The sequence below is a fragment of the Odontesthes bonariensis genome, chromosome 9 (assembly GCF_027942865.1).
Source record: "Odontesthes bonariensis isolate fOdoBon6 chromosome 9, fOdoBon6.hap1, whole genome shotgun sequence".
Classification (NCBI taxonomy): domain Eukaryota; kingdom Metazoa; phylum Chordata; class Actinopteri; order Atheriniformes; family Atherinopsidae; genus Odontesthes; species Odontesthes bonariensis.
This window is the reverse complement of record NC_134514.1, coordinates 38,857,098-38,880,921: the sequence shown is the minus strand read 5'-3', so window position 1 is coordinate 38,880,921 and position 23,824 is coordinate 38,857,098. Positions and strand designations below refer to the sequence as shown.

Below are 23,824 nucleotides of genomic sequence, written 5' to 3'. Positions count from 1 at the left end.
CACACAGCTCCATCACAGCTCCATCACACAGCTCCATCACAGCTCCATCACACAGCTCCATCACAGCTCCATCACACAGCTCCGTCTCAGCTCCATCACACAGCTCCATCACACAGCTCCATCACAGCTCCATCACACAGCTCCATCTCACAGCTCCATCACACAGCTCCATCACAGCTCCATCACAGCTCCATCACACAGCTCCATCACACAGCTCCATCACAGAGCTCCATCACAGCTCCATCACAGCTCCATCACAGCTCCATCACACAGCTCCATCACAGCTCCATCACACAGCTCCATCACACAGCTTCATCACAGCTCCATCACAGCTCCATCACACAGCTCCATCACAGCTCCATCACAGCTCCATCACACAGCTCCATCACAGCTCCATCACACAGCTCCATCACAGCTCCATCACACAGCTCCATCACAGAGCTCCATCACAGCTCCATCACACAGCTCCATCACACAGCTCCATCACACAGCTCCATCACAGCTCCATCACACAGCTCCATCACAGAGCTCCATCACAGCTCCATCACACAGCTCCATCACAGCTCCATCACACAGCTTCATCACAGCTCCATCACACAGCTCCATCACACAGCTCCATCACACAGCTCCATCACACAGCTCCATCACACAGCTCCATCACACAGCTCGGGGTAGTGGTCGGGGAACCGTCGGGTTTCATAAGCAGCTTCGTATGCTGTGTGATCTAAAAAGCTTCACATTTACCAAATGATATATCTCAGTTGTTTGTTTAATTCCACTCACTGAAATTGCTTCATTTAATCAGGATTTGGTGTTTTGTCTTGAATCTCATCATATCAGATGCATTTATTAAAACTTCTTAGTTGGTGGGGTGTTTTCAGTAAGAAAAAAACTTGTTAATGGTGCCACTGAAACAGAGAGAGGTCGCTTTAGTTCAGGCCCCTCCAGAAGACCTGCAACAGTCATCTGGTGGAGAAAAAAAGCCAGCTGTGGGGGTCCCGGGGGATAGAACACCATTACCATTGACACTGAGAAGACAGAACTCACCTCTGCTCGGGAAAGTGTGACAAATTGAGCAGACCTCCTCTGTAACTGACAAATAATGCTTCATGGCAAGCAGCCAATTGGCATTGATTATTCTCCAAATCACAAGTGAGTTACAACAGGTGTTCAATAGGATTTAAACAAGTTTAATTTAAGCACATGTGTACTAAACCTTGCCTGAATTACCGCAACGAATCAGCTTGAATATCCAGATTAAATACTTCTGCGCAGTCACCCACAAGTTTGGGTCTTCAAATAAGTGAGTCATTGCAAAGAGTTGGATTCTCCGAATGTCTGCAGGTGGCAGGGATCTGCCTCTGCTAAAGACAGATCTTCAGGGAAATAAAGTCGAATGTTACATTCTAGGGTCACTGGATGCTGCGTGTTGATGCGGCAAGCTACATATTCAAACCCACCTCCAATCATAACTTGTGTTTTAGTTCTGATTGGGAGCATCAGTTGTATGATTATTGGTTGTTGCATCTATCTATCTAAAAAGAAACAACAAAAAAAACAACCTTTGGGATCCATAAAGTATCTATCTATCATGTAGAGTAAATTACATGTGTTTTCTTTGACTTGCTTTATCTACTTCTGTTGTTTTATAGATACAAGATAGCATCAATGCGAGAGCTGTCCATAAGCTTGTTGTTATATCAAAAACATATCTATGTGTAACACATATTTATAGTCCTGTTAGAGATATTGATACATTAGTATTTCCTACCCATCAAATAAGCATAAAGCCTTTCATTTGGGTTTAAAGCTGAGAAAAATATACACTGTACAGTGTATATATACACTATAAACTAAACATTATATACTAGGGATGTCACGATACCAGACATTTAGTATACAATACTGTTAGACCTGGGCTTGAAAGAGGACTCAGATGCAGAGTATCCAATAGGGCAGATTTTATTATATATATCCAACCACCAATACGAATTGATGAAATTATAAGCTATGAAAACGTTATTCTATATATTCTATAAAACTTAATAAATAAAAGAGGAAAAAACAACCAAAACTCACTCTGCTAAGAGGAGGGCAATTAACTAAGATCTATAAACCAAAAATCACTAAGGAGGAAAAACAACTCCGGACTAGAAACAAAACAACCAAATGCACTCCTAAAAAACCGGAGGCTCTACAAAATCTTTGAAACGTTATCTCTAACAAAAATCACTCCTAAAGGAGGCTATCAAAAATGGCTATGAAAACTTAAGACTAGTTTACGTAATTTACAAACAAAAATCTCTAGCAAGGAGGCAAAGAATGGTGGCTTAGTATTTGAACTAGCAAGGCAAGGTTTACTGTGACAGGCTCGGGTGAACGACAGAAGGAAACACTCAGGCAGAAGACAAAGGGAGACGCAGACTATCAGACACATGAGGTAACGGGAAACAGGTGGACACAACCAGGAATCAGGGAAGACACTCCAACGGGTGACACATGAGGAAGGGCAAGAGACCTGAAACAAGAGGAGAGTTACTCTTCAAAATAAAACAGGAAATAACAAAACATGGAGACAAGACAAAAACCCAACTTGACCTCACCGTGTGACAGAAGCCAATACCAGTGAAATTCCACGATTCTCGATACCCAAAACAATAAATTCCATGTACTTCAACATACTTATTTATTAAAAACTTTTGAACGTTACAAAAAACAACAGTGAGACTGACATCCCTACTATATACTACATATACACTATATAGTATATATACACTATATACTATGTATATGCGATATATATATATATATATATATATATATATATATATATATTAGTCAAGTCAAATTTATTTATATAGCACATTTCATGTACAAAACAATTCAAAGTGCTTTACATAAAATAAAAACATGGCAGCAGGGAGTGGAAGAAGCATTAAAAATACATAAAAGAATAAAAGAGAAACAAATAAAATAATTAAAATGATTAAAAACAAGCAACATTCCAGATAAGTTCAAAGATAGCGTGCAGATTTCATGCATAGACACATGAGAAAAGAAATGTTTTTAACCTGGATTTAAAAATGTGAAAGTTTAATCTCCACTGGCAGTTTGTTCCACTTGTTTGCAGCATAACAGCTAAATGCTGCTTCTCCATGTTTAGTCTGGACTCTGGACTGGACCAGCTGACCTGAGTCCTTGGATCTAAGAGCTCTGCTGGGTTTATATTCTCTGAACATATCACAGATGTATTTTGGGCCTAAACCGTTCTGGGATTTGTAAACCATCAGCAATTCAATTACATTTTTTTCAATTCATTTTTATTTATATAGTGCCAAATGCAACAAATGTCATCTCAAGGCACTTAGATAATAAAGTCCAATTCAAGTCAATTGGAATTCAATTCATTGTAATCATAATTATTCACAAAAAAATCTAATTATTTCATATAGAGCCAATTGAGGCGACTGTGGAGAGAAACGACTCCCTTTGAACAGGAAGAAACCTCTGGCAGAACCAGACTCAGGAAGGGTGGCCATCCGCCTCCACCAGCTGGGGTTTGAGAAGACAGAAAAGAGGGGACAACAAACACTGTAACACCATTCAAAGGATATCTGTTGGAACAGGGAAACACGAGTTAAAGATGAACTGAAACGAATGTTCATCTATCATTCAAATAAAATTTTTGTCTTTTTCTAAAACCATCAATCCACCTTGAACTAAATTTTCCGGGCATAACTTGTTAAAACGGCCATTTAAAAGTGTGAATTATGTGGCCTTTGGTGCGAAATTGGCCACGTGACCGTGACGTCATAGGGTTGACTCCCTTATTTGCTAGTATGGCTGGCTGCGAAAACAACATACATTTGATGGACCTATATCTCATAAAGGAACCAAAATTCTGATACAAACATCAGCAGGTCGAAAGAACACACCTCTAACATTATGTGGAAAAACTTTCGTTGAATTTAAGCCACACAAATCGATTTAATATCTATATTGTAGAGGCTCTCTGCACCTCCCGTATGGGTAATGGAAATGAAAGAAAGTTACCATTTTTGGCACAGGATCGGCAGGCACAAAACAGCCATCGCTCCTACTACACGCTGATTATTATTAAGATGCTATCAATCAAATGACACAATAGTGTATGTTTGCTGTGGTAAACTGGAAAAGATTTGAACATGCCGGTTTGGCAGATATGGCATTCTGCTGCGCTGTCTTTGACACGTTGAAACCTAACGAAGTGGCACTTTGAAATCCAGCCACTTAAAAAAAAACGTATGTGATAATAACATGGTTTTAATGTAAGCTTAATAAACAATGGCGTGGATTAACGGGTCGGAGATCCTCCAGTGTGCGGCCCCATCTGCGGATCCTCACGGGTCGGCGGCAGGGAGATGGGCACCCGGCCTCGGCACGACTGACAGCAGCCATCGGTAGGACTGATCCACGGAGCCTCGGATGTCGTAGCCGGCGCAATCACCGGAGAGACCAGACAGCAGATGGCGAGCGTTGTTGGTGGAGGGCAAAGCCAGGTGGGCTTTCAGCCGACATATTACTCCACTTCTCTTTCCACGTCTTCTGCGACGGCTGCTGCGTGGCAACCGACCAGGTAGATGCCATAGGTAAGAGGGTACAGACGCCAAAACAGGTGGCGGTGGCTTTGTCTCATCGTTGACGTTATCGATATTATGTCCACAGAATCTCTGATTTTCAAGAGACTCAGGCGATCATGCATCAGTAGTAATGAAAACGATAAAAACATGACAAAACACAAAAAAAGCTAGCAGAGGTAGACGGCCAGCCACTCACAACGGCGCCAAATTCTACCTGGATATGTGTGTAGATCGAAGAGCAGACCGAGCAGTCCCCTGCTTCCGAGCAGCAAACACCGTAACAGGTGCAGCTATCGGCAGGCGGCAGCAGGCAGCAGGCAGTGATACGATCCACCGTGCTCTTGTCTTTGCCTTCTCCTTGTCAGCCTCAGTTCCAGTATTTTTTAGTTTGGGAAACATGTGCAGAGAAGCTGCTATTTTTGCAACTAACACCATTTGGCCCTCCAGCAACACAATATTTTCCACCGTGCTTTGATGTCTTAGCCATAGACGCCGCCATTACAGTTAGACTACCAGAACTTCTGTGTCAACCCTATGACGTCACGCATAAAAAAATGAATTCGCACAAAAAGACAAAATGTGGCTCCTTTTGAGCCCGTTTTAACATGACTTCCCGGATAAATTATTCTCCAGACAATATCTCATTTTAATCGCAAGGCTTGGAACCTTTAGAATCAGCAGCAAAAACTGTGAAATTCCAACAATTAAAATTCGTTTCATAAGTCCTTTAATGACCACAATAATGTCACACATACATAAAGAGAGTAAAGTGAGGAAAGGTGTGACAGATGAGGCCCCCCAGCAGTCTGGGCCTATAGCAGCTTAACTATGGGATGTTTCAGGATCACCTGAGCCATCCCTAACTATAAGCTTTATAAAAAAGGAAAGTTTTAAGCCTGGTCTTAAAAGTGGAAAGGGTGTCTGCTTCCCGGACATTTACTGGCAGCTTATTCCACAATAGAGGGGCCTGATAACTGAAGGCTCTGCCTCCCATTCTACTTTTAGAAACTCTGGGAACCTCAAGTAAACCTGAAGTTTGGGAACGAAGTGCTCTGTTAGGAAAATATCTTACAATGAGATCTTTAAGATATGATGGAGCTCGGTCATTAAGAGCTTTATATGTGAGGAGAAGAATCTTAAATTCTATTCTGAATTTAACAGGGAGCCAATGAAGAGAAGCTAAAACTGGAGAAATATGATCTCTCCTGTTAGTTCTCATCAGAACTCTGGCTGCAGCATTTTGGATCAACTGAAGGCTTTTCAGAGAATATGTGGGACAGCCCAATAATAAAGAATTACAGTAGTCCAATCCTGAGGTAACAAATGCATGGACTAGTTTTTCTGCATCACTCTGAGACAAGATGTTCCTGATTTTAACAATATTACGAAGGTGAAAGAAGGCAGTCCTAGAAACCTGTTTTATATGCGAGTCAAATGATAAATTCTGGTCAAAAATAACTCCAAGGTTCCTCACTGTAGAACTAGAAGCCAAGGAAATACCATCTAGAGTAACTATATAGCTAGACAATTTCTCCCTGAAACGCTCAGGTCCAAAGATAACGACTTCAGTTTTGTCTGAATTTAGAAGCAGACAGTTCGGAGTCATCCAGGTCTTTATGTCTTTAACACATGCTTGTAGTCTGACCAACCTATTGGGTTCATCTGGTTTTATAGATAAGTACAACTGAGTATCATCAGCATAGCAATGGAAATTTATGCCATGCTGTCTAATAATGTTACCTAATGGAAGCATGTATAAAGTGAAAAGAATCGGTCCAAGCACAGAACCCTGAGGAACTCCATGACTTACTCTGGTGTGTGAGGAAGATTCTTCATTTACAAGAACAAACTGAAATCTATCAGATAAATATGACTTAAACCAGCCTAATGCAGTTCCTTTAATCCCAATAACATGTTCAAGTCTGTGTAATAAGATACTGTGATCGACCGTATCAAATGCAGCCCTGAGATCCAACAGGACAAGCACAGACACAAGTCCGCTATCAGAGGCTAAGAGGAGATCATTGGTAACTTTCAGCAGTGCAGTTTCTGTGCTATGATGCACTCTGAATCCTGACTGAAACTCTTCAAACAGATTATTTCTGTGTAAATGATCACAAAGCTGAGCTGCAACTATTTTTTCAAGAACTTTAGACATAAAAGGGAGATTGGATATAGGTCTATAATGAGCCAACACTTCTGAATCAAGAGTAGGTTTTTTAAGTAAAGGTTTAATTACAGCAACCTTAAAAGTCTGAGGTACATATCCTGTCAACAAAGACAGATTGATCAAATCCAATATGGAAGTATCAATTAATGGGAAAACCTCCTTGAACAGTCTGGTTGGGATTGGGTCTAAAACACAAGTTGATGGTTTAGAAGAGACTATTGCTGTCGTTAGTTCAGAGAGATCAACTGGACAGAAGCTGTCTGAATACAAATCAGGTTCTAAAGATACTTCTAAAGCTGCTGTACTTGATGATACATCACTGATAATAGTGGGAAGGACTCCATCAATCTTCTCTCTAATAGAAACAATTTTACTGTTAAAGAAGCTCATGAAATCATCACTGCTGAGAGTTAAAGGAATAACTGGCTCAGCAGAGCTCGGACTCTTAGTCAGACTGGCTACAGTGCTGAAGAGAAACCTGGGATTGTTCTTATTCTCTTCTATCAATGATGAGCAGTTATACACACCATATGCTATGAACACACTATATACTATATATACACTATATATTATATACATACTATATAGACACTATAAACTATATATACACTATGTACTACATATACACTATATACTACATATACAATATAAATATGTATACACTATATATACTATGTATATATACTATATACACACTATATCAGTGGCGAACCGTGAGCACTACGGCTGGGCCTTCACCTCAGCCCTCATTGCTGAAGAAAAAAAATCATTGTGGGAAAAAAAGGCACGGTATGATGAATTGAAAGCGCTTAACAACTGCAATCCTTTAATTAACTATGACAATGATGTTTAAATAGACCATAACATCATTCGCAGTAGCTGTAACAAGATCTCAATATTAACAAACCATACACAGACTGACAATTCATTCATGAGCATCCTCAAACTACAATACCATTTCAAATGCAAAGTGCAAATCTCTCCATGCGCAATTACACATGGTGCAATGAATGCCGATGTCAAATGAAAGTCACAATTTTCATAGGTTCCACTACACCTCCTTAATTCTAATAAAAATAAAAACAAAAACCATAGACCGCGGAACGTCTTTGAACAAGAGGGGGTCAGCAAAAATGTAGCTCGTACATGAATCTTGTGGTGCTTGGTCAGAGGAATGCACGGTATTGCTAGGAAAGTCATATGGGCAAGGGAGTAACTTTGATTTTGACATTGGTGGGGACATAAAAGTGCAGTTTTTTTTGTTGTTTTTTTTTGCATTACCAATCATAAGTTAATGGCATGCAGATGCTATATGTTAACGAGCTATCCTAATTTTTAGGGAGTTGGTCTTTAAATCACAGGGTTGCAAGCTCAAATCCCACGATTAGGCTACCTCTGTTTACACCTGGAGTGACCTTGAGCAAAACAACTAACCCAACAATTCTCCAGAGACTGTAACCAATAATGTGTTCTTATAAGTCGCTTTGGATAAAAAAAAGTCAGCTAAGTGTTATGCAATGTAACTCATATAATGCAGGGTATCTGCACATTTTTTAATCAACAAATTTAATGACTTTTAAGACCTTTTTAAGACCTCTAAGAATAAAAATTAAGACCATTACCACGGCAAAAATATATATAAAAACTACACTCTAGGCTGTTCGGTGTTGAAAAAAAGTCCAGTGTGAAATGTGTGCTTCAGTGATACTGAATCAGTGTGTCAACATGATCGCATAAGATTTGAATGCACAAGGGAACACCACACACTACAGGACAATCGTGCCCGATTGTCACACATCTGCGAAGGAGCGTGTTTTCGCTGCCATTTGTCTGTCTGTTTGTCTGAGGCTCTGAGCAAAATAAATCCATAATTGAACCTAATTTTCGAGTTATGTCTACTGTGCTTTTACAACTAGCAAAACGATTTTACTACCCAAGTTAACTTAAACCAGAACTTTGGACAACTCACGTGAAGCACAGACTGGTTTATGCAATAGTCAGCTGTCCATATATAGACAGTGACTTTGCAGCATAAACCACACGACAAAATCAAATTTCCTTCGGGATTAATAAAGTATCTCCAATCTAATCAATTAAATAAAAACGAGCACAGACCGCTCATACAGTCAATGGCACGTACCCATAGAAAAAATACACACTCTCACACACATCATACAACCTGACTATCGACTGCTAACAACCATGGTCAGTAACCTACACAAACCCAGACACATAATGGCTCGGCGGCCAGCAATCGGATAAACCAATAAAGTGAATCAATCCTATGAAAGAATGAAAACAAGTGAATGAAACCTGCACTCACCCATTATGAAGTTAACTCTGCACCTCCATAATCTTGCCCCTGCTCAGCCAACTCCTTGACGTCGGGTATGGTTGGTAACGTTACGGCGGCTAGCATTAGCAACTAGGCTGCTAGGCTTGCTAAATCGGTAAGCATTAGGCTACAGAAGAAAGCTAGTCTTTTTAGCTACGTTATATTATCATCTTTCTTCTCGGCTATAAGTTAACCTTTGTTTACGGCCACTGGCCCTAACCTGACGAGCTAGCTGTCAAATCACCGGAAGTTTTCACCGGAAGTACTGGCGCACACACAAAACGTCAGCGGTCGCCATATTGTGCACAGAGCGATAGAAAATCGTCTCTCCAGACATATCTTTCTTTCATTTCGCCCAGATGAAATTTAATGCCACTCTTCGAAAATCGGCGAAATTTAAGACATTTTAAGACCTTAAAAAAGTATTTTTTATTTAAGACTTTTTAATACTTTTTAAGGATCCACGGAGACCCTGAGTAGGGGGCTGAATATTGGTAGGGACGTGACCCTAGCGTCCCTACCCAAAATTACGCCCTTGCATATGGGCCCAAGTCAACATGCCGCGGCGGGCAAAATTAATAACCAAATGGCCTTACCTTAAATCAGTGGTTCTCAAACTTTTTTGGTCATTCCCCACTTTGAACAAGTGGGGATTTCCAAGCCCCACCTGCCCCTGTCGCCCCAACAAAAATATTGATAAATTACATTTCAACTCGATTGAACTAACACCAAGTAACATCATATTTTATAATGAATCAAAATCAATAACATCAAATAACACAAAGTTCAAAAAGAGAAAATAAAAGCGTTTCATTTGCAATCTGTGCAAAAAACAAAAACAACTCAAATGTATCCCTGCATTAGTGGCTGCAATGAGCCTGTTTTGCACAACTTCTCAAAACGTGGTTGCAGGCTTGAAACTGCCACTCTCAAGTCATGCTCAATGTTGAGCTGAGATCTGTGTTTTGTTTTCAGAGATGCCACAGCTGAAAAGCATGTGGTTGCATTGCGGGATTCTGTTTGTAACTTTGTATGAGGCCATTTGTGCTTGACTGTTAACCGACGCAGCCTTTACCATGCGTTGCTCCTGCTGTCGATTTTCTTTTAAAGAAATCCAGTGGCTTGTTAACGTGACAGGGGTGTGTTATAGTGATGGGATACTCGAGTTTGTATGAGTCACTCACTAAAATGAATCGGGTTTTCGAGTCACTTGAATCAATCACCCAGAGTGTGCGCCACGGAATGTCCCAAATCATTGTGAAAAAGGCTAAAAGTCAAGAAGTCTCCAAGGCCAAACATTTAGTTTTCTTTCTTTCTCTCTAAATAAATTCAAATAACCCAAATAGCCAATAAATTAACATTCAGTGCGAAACAGTGCAAAATTATAATAAAATGTATGAAACTGTGCACAAATAGAACATTTAAATAACCTAAACAATAGTGAAAAAATAATAATATTCTAACATTCAACACTGCACCATTAGAATAAGATAATTATGTACAGATTGAATGAACTCCCGCTTTCTTCAAAATAAAGCCGGAAGGGAGAGGGAGCTGTGAGCTGCCTGTGAACTGTGAGTCGGGTATAAATCACGAGTCCTGAACCGTGCGGAGGAGAGAGCTGGTGAGTGTCTCGGGTATGGGAGGGGCTCTACGAGCTGTGAGCTGTATTAGCTCCGCTTCAGCCACGGAGCTAATACAGCAATTAGCTTTATACATTTCCGCAATTGCAGTTAGAATAATAGTTGTGTGGCATGTCTCCTCTTTACAGTTAGCTGACAGTAGCAGCGGTGAGTCAGTGAACGAGTTAATGGAGACAATGACTCATAACTCCCGAGCCACAAATTTATCCATGTTGCTCACAGTTATGCTACCTGCTACCTTGCTGTCCCGCCGCAATTAACAACCCGACGTCAATCATTGTTTTTGCACTTTAGTTCCAGGTTACGTTTTTCTCCCGGTCTCCCAATGCTCTCTCATAATTTTAGCTTTTCATTATTACTTTGTTTGTGTGTGGGTGTTTTGTTTAGTGAATTATCTTTATTGTCAATAAAGAAAAGCATTTAAGATGGGCATAACATTTAAAATTTCCTCCCGTTTGTCACGCCCCACTTGCCATGTTTCCGTTCCCCACCAGTGGGGCGCGCCCCACACTTTGAGAAGCACTGCCTTAAATGCTGTCTTGATCACAGGACCTCTCGCAATTTTTCACATAGGCCAACATGAAAACGAAATCCATTTGTCGGTCTTTCTTTGTGAAGTGGGCGATGGCAGCGTCATAAAGTTTGTCCTTTGACTTGAGCTCCAAAAGAAGTCCTTTCTCTATGGACATCAGTGCCAAAGCTCCCAGGCGATCCTGTCCAGTACTGTTTCTGGCGTGTGTCTTGATGCGCTTCAGAGCCGAGAAAGACCGCTCCACGGAGGAGGTGGACACGGGAATGGTCAGCACCAGGCAGGTGAGGTGATACAGCTGCGGCATGCTCTCAGTCAGCTCTTTAAGTGTCAGAAGTGCAGCAGGTCTGATGGGCTCCTTCCCTCAAAGTTTGCCATGTTGTACATGACTGTCAGTTCAGTCTTGAGCCTGGGGAGGTCAAAGTGCAGCCCGTAGTTTTCAGCGAGGCACTGAAAGTCAGAGCTGGGGAAGTTTTCTCTATATGAGGCAAACTTCTTGGGGTCCAGAAGGGCAAGGAACATCAGTTTTTCATGATCCTTGAACCTGTTCCTCAGCTGAGTGAGAATGTTGTCCAGGATCTCACTGTGCAGGTGCTGGTACGCTGCGCGCACGTCTCACACTCTCTGTGCCCCGTGCCCGCTGGGAGCCCCGACTTCGCGCACCGTGTCCTCATAGATGGAGTCAAACTTGGCCTTTTCGCTCTCCGTGGTGCTGCAAAAGTCATCAATGCTGGACAAACAGAACTGCATGTCATACTCCTTACTCTGCAAGATCCCAAAGAGCACGTCGGAGTAGGCAAACACAGAATTGAATGTGGCGAGGAGGAAACAAAACTCGAAGCCCGTCAGCAGGGCGATGTGCACAGCATCATCGTCAAAATTGTTGTGATTGTCCACAATGTGTTCAAAGAGCTCCACGAGTTCTTCTCTCCGCTCATACACAGTGCAAACCAAACGTGATGAAAAGTTCCACCGTGTTGGAGTCACTCTCGGCAGTCTCCGCTGGCATATTTCATCCAGGAGTTTCGTGCGTTTGTCTGACTTGGAGAAAAAGGCTGCGAGGCCACTGAGGTGTGAGGAAAAAATCTTGCACTCTTTGATTTTAGCAGCACTTTGGAACATGACGAGGTTCAGAGAGTGCGCATAACAGTGAACGAATAGAGCTTGTGGTATTTTTTCCTTTATTTTAGCTTGGACCCCATTCAGTCCAGAGGCCATGACTGCGGCTCCATCGTAACACTGCGCAATTACCTTGTTGGTGCAGGCGTAGTCCTCCAGAAACTCCAAAACTTGTCCAGCTATGGCTTCTGCGCGCTTATCACCACTGACATCACCAAACTGGAAAAAGCGCTCCTTCACACCACCGCCAGTGGTGTAACGCAGGACATATGACATCCGAGCAGTGTTGCTTACATCAGTTGTCTCGTCTACCATAACGGAGACAAAAGGCGTTTTTATCACCTCCTCCCTCATTGCCTCGGTCATTACATCCGCCACCGATTGAATCAGATCGTTCTGAATTTTGCAGGAGGTGCCGATGAAAACAGTAGCCGAATCCAGATGACAGCGCAGAGGGCTATCATATTCCGCCAAAAACTGCAGTAGCTCCAAGTAGTTCCCCTTGTTCTCAGAATCTTTACTTTCATCATGTCCCCGAAATGCCAGCTCTTGCCTTCCAATGTGACGACATTGATGAGTCGTTTGAGGATTTCTCTGTTCTGCCTGACCTTGTTGTTGTGGGCCGTCGTATGATTCCGGCCCTGCTCATCTAGCTGAAGATCAACTATCGTGTCCCCAAAAGTTTTCAAACTGACCGTCGCTTGCAGGTGTGCAGCAGAATCTTGATGTCGATGGGCTGACTTTGTCAGATTTGTAAGGCTGACAAATCCTCCGCTGACCCAGGTGGATGACTTGTCAGTTGTAAAAAGTAGACAGCTCCAGCAGTACAGCCTGTTTGTTTTCTTACAGCCCGTCATCCATGGATATCGCTGATCATTTTCGGTCTTGAAATGCCTTTCCACTGTCTTAACCTTTTCTTTTCATTCCAGTTCTGGAGTTGGTCTTCCGTTTTTTATTATTTGAAGTTTTTCTGTGAAAGACCGCCTTGAAAAAGGCGATGCTATCAAGCTAGCCACAACATTGGTCTCGTCTTCCGCCATTCTGTCTCTCAACCGCTCCACTCTCCACGCTTTTCGGACTTCACGAAGGCCTACGATCTTTTTTTTTTGTCCCGCCCACTTCAAATCAAACCGTGATTGGTCAATTTTCCCATCACTCTCCAAACCAAAACACATAGCTTGGCCTTCCCCGAGATGCGTGAAGTCCTAATCAATTAATGAGCCGGTTAATCTTGCTTCGATAGAGATGGACGATTCTGATTGGATAGTATGTTTCAGGACAGTAACCCTTTCATTGCCGATGTGAATTTGACAGTAAACTTAACTTTGGAACATAGATTAGCGAGAATATAGTATTACATGTATTGTATTAAATTAAATGAGAGTGATTGAGTTTTTTTAAATGTATACATATATTATTATTTAATACTAATATGTTTTTGTTCTGAATTTTTTAAGGCCTTCTCTGAAGGCGTAGAAGGCCCTGAGGGTTCCCCTCTGCACTATATACTATATACTACATATACAAGATAAACTATGTATACACTATATAAACTATATATATATGCTATATACACACTATATACTAAATACACACTATATACTACATATACAATATAAACTATGTATACACTATATAAAATATATATACACACTATATACTAAATACACACTATATACTAAATACACACTATATACTATATATATACTATATATACACTATAAACTATGTATACACTATATAAACTATATATACACTATATACTATATATATACTATATACACACTATATGCTACATATACAATTTAAACTATAAATACTCCCTATACTATATACTATATATGTACTATATACTATATACACACCATATACTATACACATAATATAAACTATATATACACTATATACTATACCAGTGTTTCCCAACCGGGGGTACGCGTACCCCTGGGCCCTAGGGGTACGCATAGGTACTGCAGGGGGTACGCAGCGCACGGGGAGTTTTTTTTTATTTATTTTTTTTTTTTTTTATATTTAAATATTTTTTAAAATATTAAAAAAAAAAAAGAAATGTTACTTGTTTAAGTTAGATAACAAAGGAAGATTATTTTGATTTAGTATTTATACTATTTTGGTTCATTATTTATATTTCAAGAAAATGTTTTTTATTCTTATGTTGAATTCAACTGAGGTTAAAAAAAAAGAGAGAGAAAGCCTGAGAATTTTATGTTCAAGTTAAAGATATTAAATAAAATGATTTTCATGTAATAATCACTGTTGCTCTACTTTTGGAGAATCATCGCACGTGTTGTATGTGTGAGGGGGTACTCGTGGTGTGACAAGAAGGCTCAGGGGGTACTCAGGCCGAAAAAGGTTGGGAAACACTGTGCTATACTATATACACACTATATACTACATATACAATATAAACTATTTATACACTATATAAACTATATATACACTATATACTACATATACACTATATACTATGTATACACAATATAAACTATATACACACTATATACTACATATACACTATATACTATACACACACTATAAACTACATATACAATATAAACTATGTATACACTATATAAACTATATTTACACTATATACTACATATACACTATAAACTATATAAACTATATACTATGTATACACGCTGAAGAAACTGCTGTTGCCTCGGAAGTGTTTTGGTATATTGTTGTGAAACTGTTAGATTTTCCATAAAAATGCAACAGAATTTGTTCAGATAACAGATAGTTATTGTATTCTTAAGAAATCCAGCACAAAAATCACATAAGGTATGATTAGCCCACAGTTGGTGGGTTAGGGTTAGTGATGATGCTAGCAAACTGCTGAGCAAACTGGGCCGAGAGAGATTGGTTTGTTGCAAAACAACTAGCTCGAAGTTGAAAGCTCCCTTTCTCTTCAAACAGCGCTCTCTGCCTCAGTATCGCTTGGCAACTGAAACCTTTAGCAGCTCTCTAAGAAGTTAAATTGCATCAGCTGACAATTAATATCACAGCAGTCAGGCAGTCCTGTCAGGTGTCCTCTTTTGCGTGGTATGTTTTTGTGTTGGCCTCACTGGAATGGTTTGTTTCTGGGATATGTTCTGTTTGGAGGATGGTTATGGAAGCAGCTCCTGCCTGGATAAAAGGTTTTTATGTGCTCTCAAGAAATATTACAGGAACATATAGGAATATTCTGATGTTGCACGGGCAGACAAAATCTCTACAGGTGGCAAAAGTCAAAAATGCTAAACTGCTTTTTCAGAGGACGTTCTATATTTGAGGGAAAATGTGCTTGTTGTAGTTTAACGGTGTAGTTATGAAGGTAGTCTCGGGTCACTCCGGGAGGATCCTGTTTTCTTTTCTTCTTTTCTCTGTTGCAGAATTTCTTTCAATGGGAAACTCTAAGAGCTTCAGCCATTTTGACTTTAATGCAGTACAATTGAGCTGTCAGTAATACCGAGGGTGTAAAATCAAAGTTTTTGTGAAGCATAGAGCTGCAGTGTAGAAATGAAATGACAGGTTTACATTGTGTAAGATTCTCTCCTCCAGTTCTTCAGTGGGAATATAATGGTGACTGTAAATGATGAGCAGGATGTGGAGCTGATCATAGCTTTGCTGTGTAAAAGTGGACCGACACCGAACAAAGAGCAAATGATCCATCCACAGATCATGTTGTTTTTCACAGGAATCCTACTTGGAAGTTGCTCCAGCTGCATCGAAACCTTTTCATAGAACATGGACACTTTTGATCATGTTGTCTGGTGAAATCATTGCAGAATGGCATCTGTAAAGGTTGATTCTTTTCTGGCAAATAGCTGGCAGGACAAATATGGTAACTTGACCAATGAATTTAGAATTTAAAAAAAGTATTATATGCCCTATGTCTGCTGAAATGTTTCCTCGAAAGCACAGACACTAAGTGCATTTATTCCAGTTCCCCCATTATCTCGACTCTGGCTGCTCTGTTTTTTTCTAATATCATATCTTTTGTTTGCTACAGTGAGATTCCCTGAGTGCTGCCATACAACTTGATGATAAACTGCATTCAGTCGTCCTTTTTCCAGTGGGTGGAGAGTATTTTTTTCCTCTTCATTTGACACGGTGTAATCTCTTCCTGCAACGACCCTTTTTAATGCCTGTTGCTTCAAAAGTCAGGTCAGCTCTCTAAACTGCGGTGGCATCCATTTCAAATGTTCATTTACTCTTTAGTTTCTTCAAAAAGATTGATTTGACACATTTGAGCTCAGAAAAGGATTTCACAGTTGTAGTATCTGGAAATGAGTTTTTCTTGAACAAGTTTGTTCAAGACGGGTGAAGAGGAATGGATTCTCCACCTAACTCCACCTTCACTCTGCTGTCCCCACTGCTGCTCTGCCCTACTGTACACCCCCACCCCCCAACATCGAGCTCCAGCAGGGCATTAACAATGTCCTCATTACTGACTGTATCTCTGCTGTGGCCCCAGAAATGCTGATTAAGAGCCATGTTCTAATACAGTTCAAATAACTGATGCAGAGACCAGTGCTCTTAGGAAAAAACTGTTTATTCAATTACAATTGAATAAATAAATAGATAAATAAACCAAATGAAAAAGTATATTTATTAGGGCTGTGACTCGATTAAAATTTTTAATCGTGTTAACTACAGGCTTTGAAATTAATTAATCGAAATTAATCGCATTTTAATCGCATATACTTTATCCTTTAGAAAATTAACATTTTCAACAATATTTCAACAAACACAGAACATATCCCTATTTGAAATCTGAATGTAGCATGCATGAAAACACAGTATATAGAATCTTGGATGTTAAGCTGCGTTGGGCCCCCGTTAGCTTCCACGCTAGCTGCTACATGTTTAGCGTTGAGGTGATATTTGAGGCTTGATCAGCAGCGGCACCAGCGATTTTTCGTTGGGGTTGCTATGCAGTTGCTGCATGAATGTGAGGGGTTGCAAGTCAAAACACCCCCCCCCCCCGCATCAACGCAACAACGTTACTGACCCATTACTCCACCGTCTGCATGCAGCCTTGCATAGTGTAATGTAGCCTTGCATACTGTAAACTTTAAGTTATCAGCGGAGCTTACTGCTCACAAGCAGACAGATGTCGCACTGTGCGTTGTGGTGGAACAGCTGCAGAAGGTCCAGGGGCAGACAGCCCCAGCCCGTGTACGCAACCACACACGCACACACAGGCATACCTGTCCATCTCATTCATTCATAGCCCGTTCACTAAGGATAAAATAGCCAATCCACAAAGGCTACTTTGCCCACTGTGTTCCTCAAATAAGTTTTGATCAACTTCATCTTGGAAAAAAAGAGCTGGGAGTGAATGAGCTACAGTGCGGACTTTCTATTTCATCTTATCTGACGCACAACAGTTGTAGGCGACAACTTTCAAGAGATAGTTCTACCCGGCGGGCTTCCAACAGTAGCCTCGTACAGTGCTAAATCACACAGGCACAACATTACGTTCAAACTTGTTGCTCACACCAGTCTGTCCGCTGCCACAGCGGACACATAGCCGACTCAAGCCAATCTACTCGCATCACATTATGGCAGAGGAAGCACGCTGGCAACCTAACATAAAGTAAAGTGTGTCCGTTATTTTCAAAAGATGGTGCTAACTGCACTAACACTAGGCTACTTAGCAAGTAGCTCTAGATAGACTGCAAGCACCTAGAGTCGACTAACAAACCAAGTCACAAGAAGAATATTTGATAATAGTGTTTCGGTGAGCATATGAAAAACAACTGGGATTTCCTACCTTATTTGTGTTACTTGAAGAAGGACATTCTCAAAATCGCCAAATATCCATTTAGAATTGCAGTTTAGCTATGTTATGAGTGAATGGGTGCTAAAATGAGAGGAAAACTGTAACATATGACTATTCAAAAACAAATTAAACTGAGAATACAATTAAATAGGGTTTCTATTTATCTCATAAATCTGCTTTATGGAAATATTATTTTAGACCTCCGATTTCCCCGGGTAATTTAGAACAGACGTGATTGGCTGACTGTAGAATGACATCACCACAGCTACTGTAGATCTAGGAACAATGTGGATAGCCGTTTCACCAGTAAAGCTGGTGTTTTATACCTTTCCATATGTATATTTATCAGCTAAAGAACGAAAAACGGGGATAGGCTACCACGCAGCAACATACGTGATTCTTTACTTCTTAATATTGTTGTCGTTGTTGCACTGCACTTCTGTTCTTTGTGAGCAGTAAACCTGCCTCTAGCCCCAAAGGTGGGGTAGCTATGGGGTTGCTGAGCACATTCTTGGGGTTGCTATAGCAACCGCAAGCAACCCCTTAGCGCCGCCTCTGGGCTTGATACGCTGCGGTGATACGCGAATTCCTTGTTGCATAATCTGCACACAACCACGCTCTTGTCGACGCTTCCATCCGTCTGTATTAAAAAAAAAAAAAATGATAGTGTGCGATTAAAATGCGTTATTTTTTTTAACGCGCTAATATGTGTGTAGTTAATTAATCGAAATTAACGCGCTAAAGTCCCAGCCCTAATATTTATGTATTTCATCTTAGAGGAACTTTCTCTGCAGTAATGGAGTCGTGGCCTCCGTGTTGAGGCCTTCAGGTGCAGCCTTCTTTACAGTTGGTTTAGTTTCTGACTCTGATACTGCTCTAAAGATGGCCGCAAAGAGAAATTGTCCTCTTCACCACGTACCCAAACTCCCTCCAGAAGTAGTGTCCGTTCTTTCATGAAGACCACCTCTGCGTTGCATTTCCAGTCCAGTCTGTTGTTTAGGTGAAAATCCATCACAGCCACCTCTTCTTCCAGGACTTAAGAAAAGTCTTTAATTTATGGCTACTACTCTTAAACTCATCTCCTTTTTGTCTTGCCTTAGTTAGCTGATAGACACTATCAGTAGTTTGACTTGAAACATGTTGTCTTGCTATAAATCCTGTATGTTAAGAATTGTATACAAAACTGCACATCACCATATGGGAACCACTGGTTGTTTAAGGGTACAGTGCAGTGTATCCACTGCCAGATGGAAGGAGAAATGCTGTGTTTTTCCCAGACTGTGACAGTCCTGCTCTTCCTTTAGTCAGAGTATTATGTTCTATTTAACCCGGCACACATTATAATTGATGGTGACTGTGGGGGGAGTAATGCTTTCACCTTCATTCAAACTTTGAACTTTGTTTTTCTTGTCCTTAACAAATGAAACAGGCTCTCTCTGAACTTTCTGGGACCAAATCACCCACCTTAGGCAACGGTTGAAGCTCAGATTTCTGCTCTGATTGTAATCTTTCATTCTCATAAATTAGATCAGTGAACGGGCTGTCGGACCTTTCTTTTGTTTTTCTCCCAGAGAGAAATGTTGAAAGCAAATTGTTGATGCTCTGTTTTTTGCCTTGTCATGAGCATTCATTAAAAGGAAAAGTAAGTGTATCGTTGTAAAACTGACAGTTGGCTAATGAGCTCTCATCCCTGTTCTCTGGAAGCTATTAGCTTTAGGATTCTTAGAACCAGTTCCCCTGAGTTGTTTGACATAGAACAGCTTTGTCTTGTTATTTTAGCGTCATCCCTGGAACTACACAGTAGGTTTAATAAAGGATAAATAGTCAATTAATGTTCTTCATTAATTAAAATGACATAAAAGCCAATTTCTCTGTGTGTACGTGTGGCTTCTACCACGTTGCTTTCAACTGCATCAACTGCATGTCAGTCAACCTGTATGAAAATATAGGTAGAAAGTTATCTATGATAGTAATATTTATAGTTTTTCTCGGGATGGTCCATCCTGGTTATTGTCACTCCCAAACAACAGAAATATCTGTGTGTTTGAAAAATCTCAGCTATATTGCACAGCTATTTAAAGCTTTTTAGGCTCGTGAAGGTGAACACAGGAACAGCAGAAGCAGTAGTGGAATTTACTTATCCTTTCCCTCCAAAATGCATCTTTAGATGTGTCAAATAGAATTCATTCAATTTAATTCATTTAACATTTATTCATGTGAAACCTCAAACTCTTAACATTTGGGGTTTTTTTTGGTATACAAAAGTTATTCAAGATTCTGAAATGTTGATTCTGCCCATTTATTCGATATTTCCACCCCATAATACATCCCCATAATAAATCTGCTTCAGCATTCGCCTTCAGAACCAATCATAATTTTTATTATGTTTCTATATTTTGAGTCATTACTCATCTGCATAGTGAAGCTCTCCAATCAGGCTTTTTACATTTGGGTAGATTTACATATGAGTAGACAAGAAATCACTATATTCTTGTGTGTGTGTGTGTGCGTGTGTGTGTGTGTGTGTGTGTGTGTGTGTGTGTGTATGGGTGTGGTGTGTGCATGTGTGCGTGTGTGTGTGTGTGTGCGTGGGTGTGCGTGTGATTTTTGGTTGCTGTATTAATTCTGATAGCTGTAAATGAATGAGTCCCTTTCAGGCCCTCTAACTGTAGGATTTCATGGCATTTCCTTGTTGCATAAATGACTGTTGAAAGATGGGATTTAAAAAGCCAGTCTGATGAACCCGTGGTGGGCCACTGGCTTTTGTCCAACTACACTTTAATTGTTTTGTTTCAAGAAGTTTTACAAGATAGGTGTCTGATTCATTTCACATATTTCCATCCTCCAGAGTCTGAACTATGTCACATTCACATGCACTGAAGGAATGACTGCAGCTCTCATTTACTTCTGATCTACTTCCAGCATACTTTGTCAAGATTATGTATCTTATGGTGTGGTTCATTATCACCAGTGTGAACTGCAATGTACTTTTGGACATACGATTTTCTTTTTGGCTGGCAGATTGGATCAAAGGTAGGGTAGGAGATCCTGGATTTTGAGTCCAGCGAAGCTGCATTTTGAAAATACACAGGTAAAAAGTCCCAACCCTTTTCTTCACTTTCCCCCCGAAGGCACGCCTCTAGAGTACATGAACGCGCACGAGCACGAAGGTGCACGAGCGCTGTTCTGACAGCAAGCATCGATCGTTGCCGTATTTAGTATTTAGTTTATGCTAACTATACGTTTAATAATGCTAGGTGCTAGCCAAGCTGGCTCTAGTTTAGCTTCCTGCCAAGCTTCTGGACGCGTAATTCGTTCACGGAGCAGGGTACGCGCACAGGGGGGGAGGGAGGAGCAGATTGCAGTTTGATAGACGGCATCAGAATCCAATCATTGTGAACGGTCCGTTCACAATGATTGGATTCTGTTTTTCCTGGATTGTACGTTCTAGAGGCCACTAAAACTTTTCATATTTGTGTCAAAACTTTTAATTAATTGGTTGCAATGAGGGTGTGAAGAGTATTTCAAGCAATATGTAAAAAAATGTTCCAGAAAAAGATCCCCTACCCCGCCTTTAAGAGTGGAAAAACTTCACTGCTCAGATCCTACAAGAAAGATGCAGTCATGTAAAAAAAGTGTTTAATTTAGAGGGTTTTATGTTTCAGAACATAATTAAAAGCCTTGTAAAGTCTTTGAATGATGTAATCCTATGCTCAAATGAACAAGAATACATGACGTATTAAACGCCACGTGATTCTTTTAAGAAGAAGTCAAAGCAAGGTGCCGTTAATCAAGGACAATTGAATAATTGATTATTCTAATTGTGACTTCCTGGATAAAAAAGTTTTAGCAGGTTGCTGGTCTGGGGCGTTGAGCTGTGTCTTGACACACTACCAAAGACGCAAGATATCAGCAATCATCTTAGAGAAGCAATTATTGGTGTCCATCAATCTGGGAAGGATTACAAGGCCATTTCCAAACTATTTGGAGTCCATCATTCTAAAGTGAAAAACATGTGGTACAGCTGCCAATGACAGATGTGTTAGGTTCCCTGCCAGAAGCTTGTAAAAGCGCCATCACCAACAGGATGGCAGGATTTGTATGAAAAGACATGCAGCCCATAAACATTGTTTCGTGAGAAAGGTTTCAGGAACTTAAAATGGACTTAGAGCAACAATACAGTTACATTGTGTTTATTGGAGAGCTGAATGGGAGTCACACAGATGTTTGTATTTCAGAAAGAATCAGCAGCTCACTGGATGAATTTAACCCATTTAGGCCTAAGACGCCTGGAAAAGAATGCCTGTAAAACCTATGGGCGATTTCAGAAAGACCCCCTAAAACCTGAAGTTTTTCTGAAAATTCAGCAATTGTGTCAACGCCTACTAAATGATTGATTTCTCAGCCTCTGTAGCAGATAGAAACAAAATTCAAAAAGTATTTGAGAGCTTACACCTGTGGCTTTCTTTGGAAATTGAGTTTATTTACATACACCTTCACGAAAATAGAAAATGTAAAAAGTAAAGTGCAGGAACAGCACTATTTTCAATTAGAAAACAGTAATAAAATAAAATAAAATAACGGTGTGGCATCTGCAGGTAAATCGACTTTCATCCCTGGTGTGCGGTTGAAATCTCTCCGTCGATTACGGTGGTAATTGTCAGTCTTCCACTCACATTCAAACCCTTCAAAATCATCCTTGTTATCGTCATCCTCAAACATATGTGCTAGCCATAAATCTCGATCAGTTGGGTCAGCACGTTCATCAGCATCATCAAAGCCAAGAAACTCCTCACAAATCGCTACCGTCTGAAATGTCTTGTTCGATGTAATTTACTTAACTTCAAAACAATGACACGAGGAACATGACGACACTCTCACGTGTCTATTATAATGCATTTCATTGGCGCCGAGGTCAATAATTGGTGCAAAACAACCCTTACAGGAAAAAAGACGTGTACGATTTCCCGGCCTTAAAGATAGAATAACGCAACAGCGCCCCCGGCTTTAAAGGTAGAAATGCGGCAATGCTTTCCCAGCCTAAATGGGTTAACTTGTCCCCTGAGTGACTATTTAAGCTTAGAGCATTGTGTGTGTGTGTGTGTGTGTGTGTGTGTGTTTACAAGCAAGATACCAGTGTTAAGATACTCTTGTTAAAAATGGACATAAGCCGCTTTCGGACTGCAGGAACCTTTGGCAGTTCTAATAACCTTTTAATCCGCGGGGCCGTTTTCTCCCGTGTTCGGACATACAAGAACTCGGGGCTTTCTCCCTTAGTTCCTATAACTATTTAGCTCCTTCTCCGAGGTCGGGTCTTTTCATAGTTCTTATAGAACTAATCTAACGGAGGTGTGTGGTGGTCGGTAGCTACGCCCCATGTCATGCTATCACGGCTGAAATGTTTACTCATACACGGACACAACCGGCGGGTGTTTAATAAGTTAAACTTACACTGGTCTCATTTGTCTGCAGCGCTCTGCTCTCCTTTCTTACTTTATGAAATGAAAAAGTATCGTCTCCTGACTCTCTGTGAGCTTTTCCAGCCTCGATATTAGACGCCCGATGTGATTGTTCATGATTAATATCACCATCATGCAGACCATGAACACGGTGGCCTCCCC

At 40.5% G+C, this 23,824-nt stretch overlaps 1 protein-coding gene across 3 annotated transcripts in view; it reads left to right on the top strand.

The window, feature by feature from the left end:
* Nucleotides 1–23,824, top strand: part of sgsm2 (small G protein signaling modulator 2) — a 157,230-nt gene that overhangs the window by 1,173 nt on the left and 132,233 nt on the right. The window lies entirely within an intron of this gene.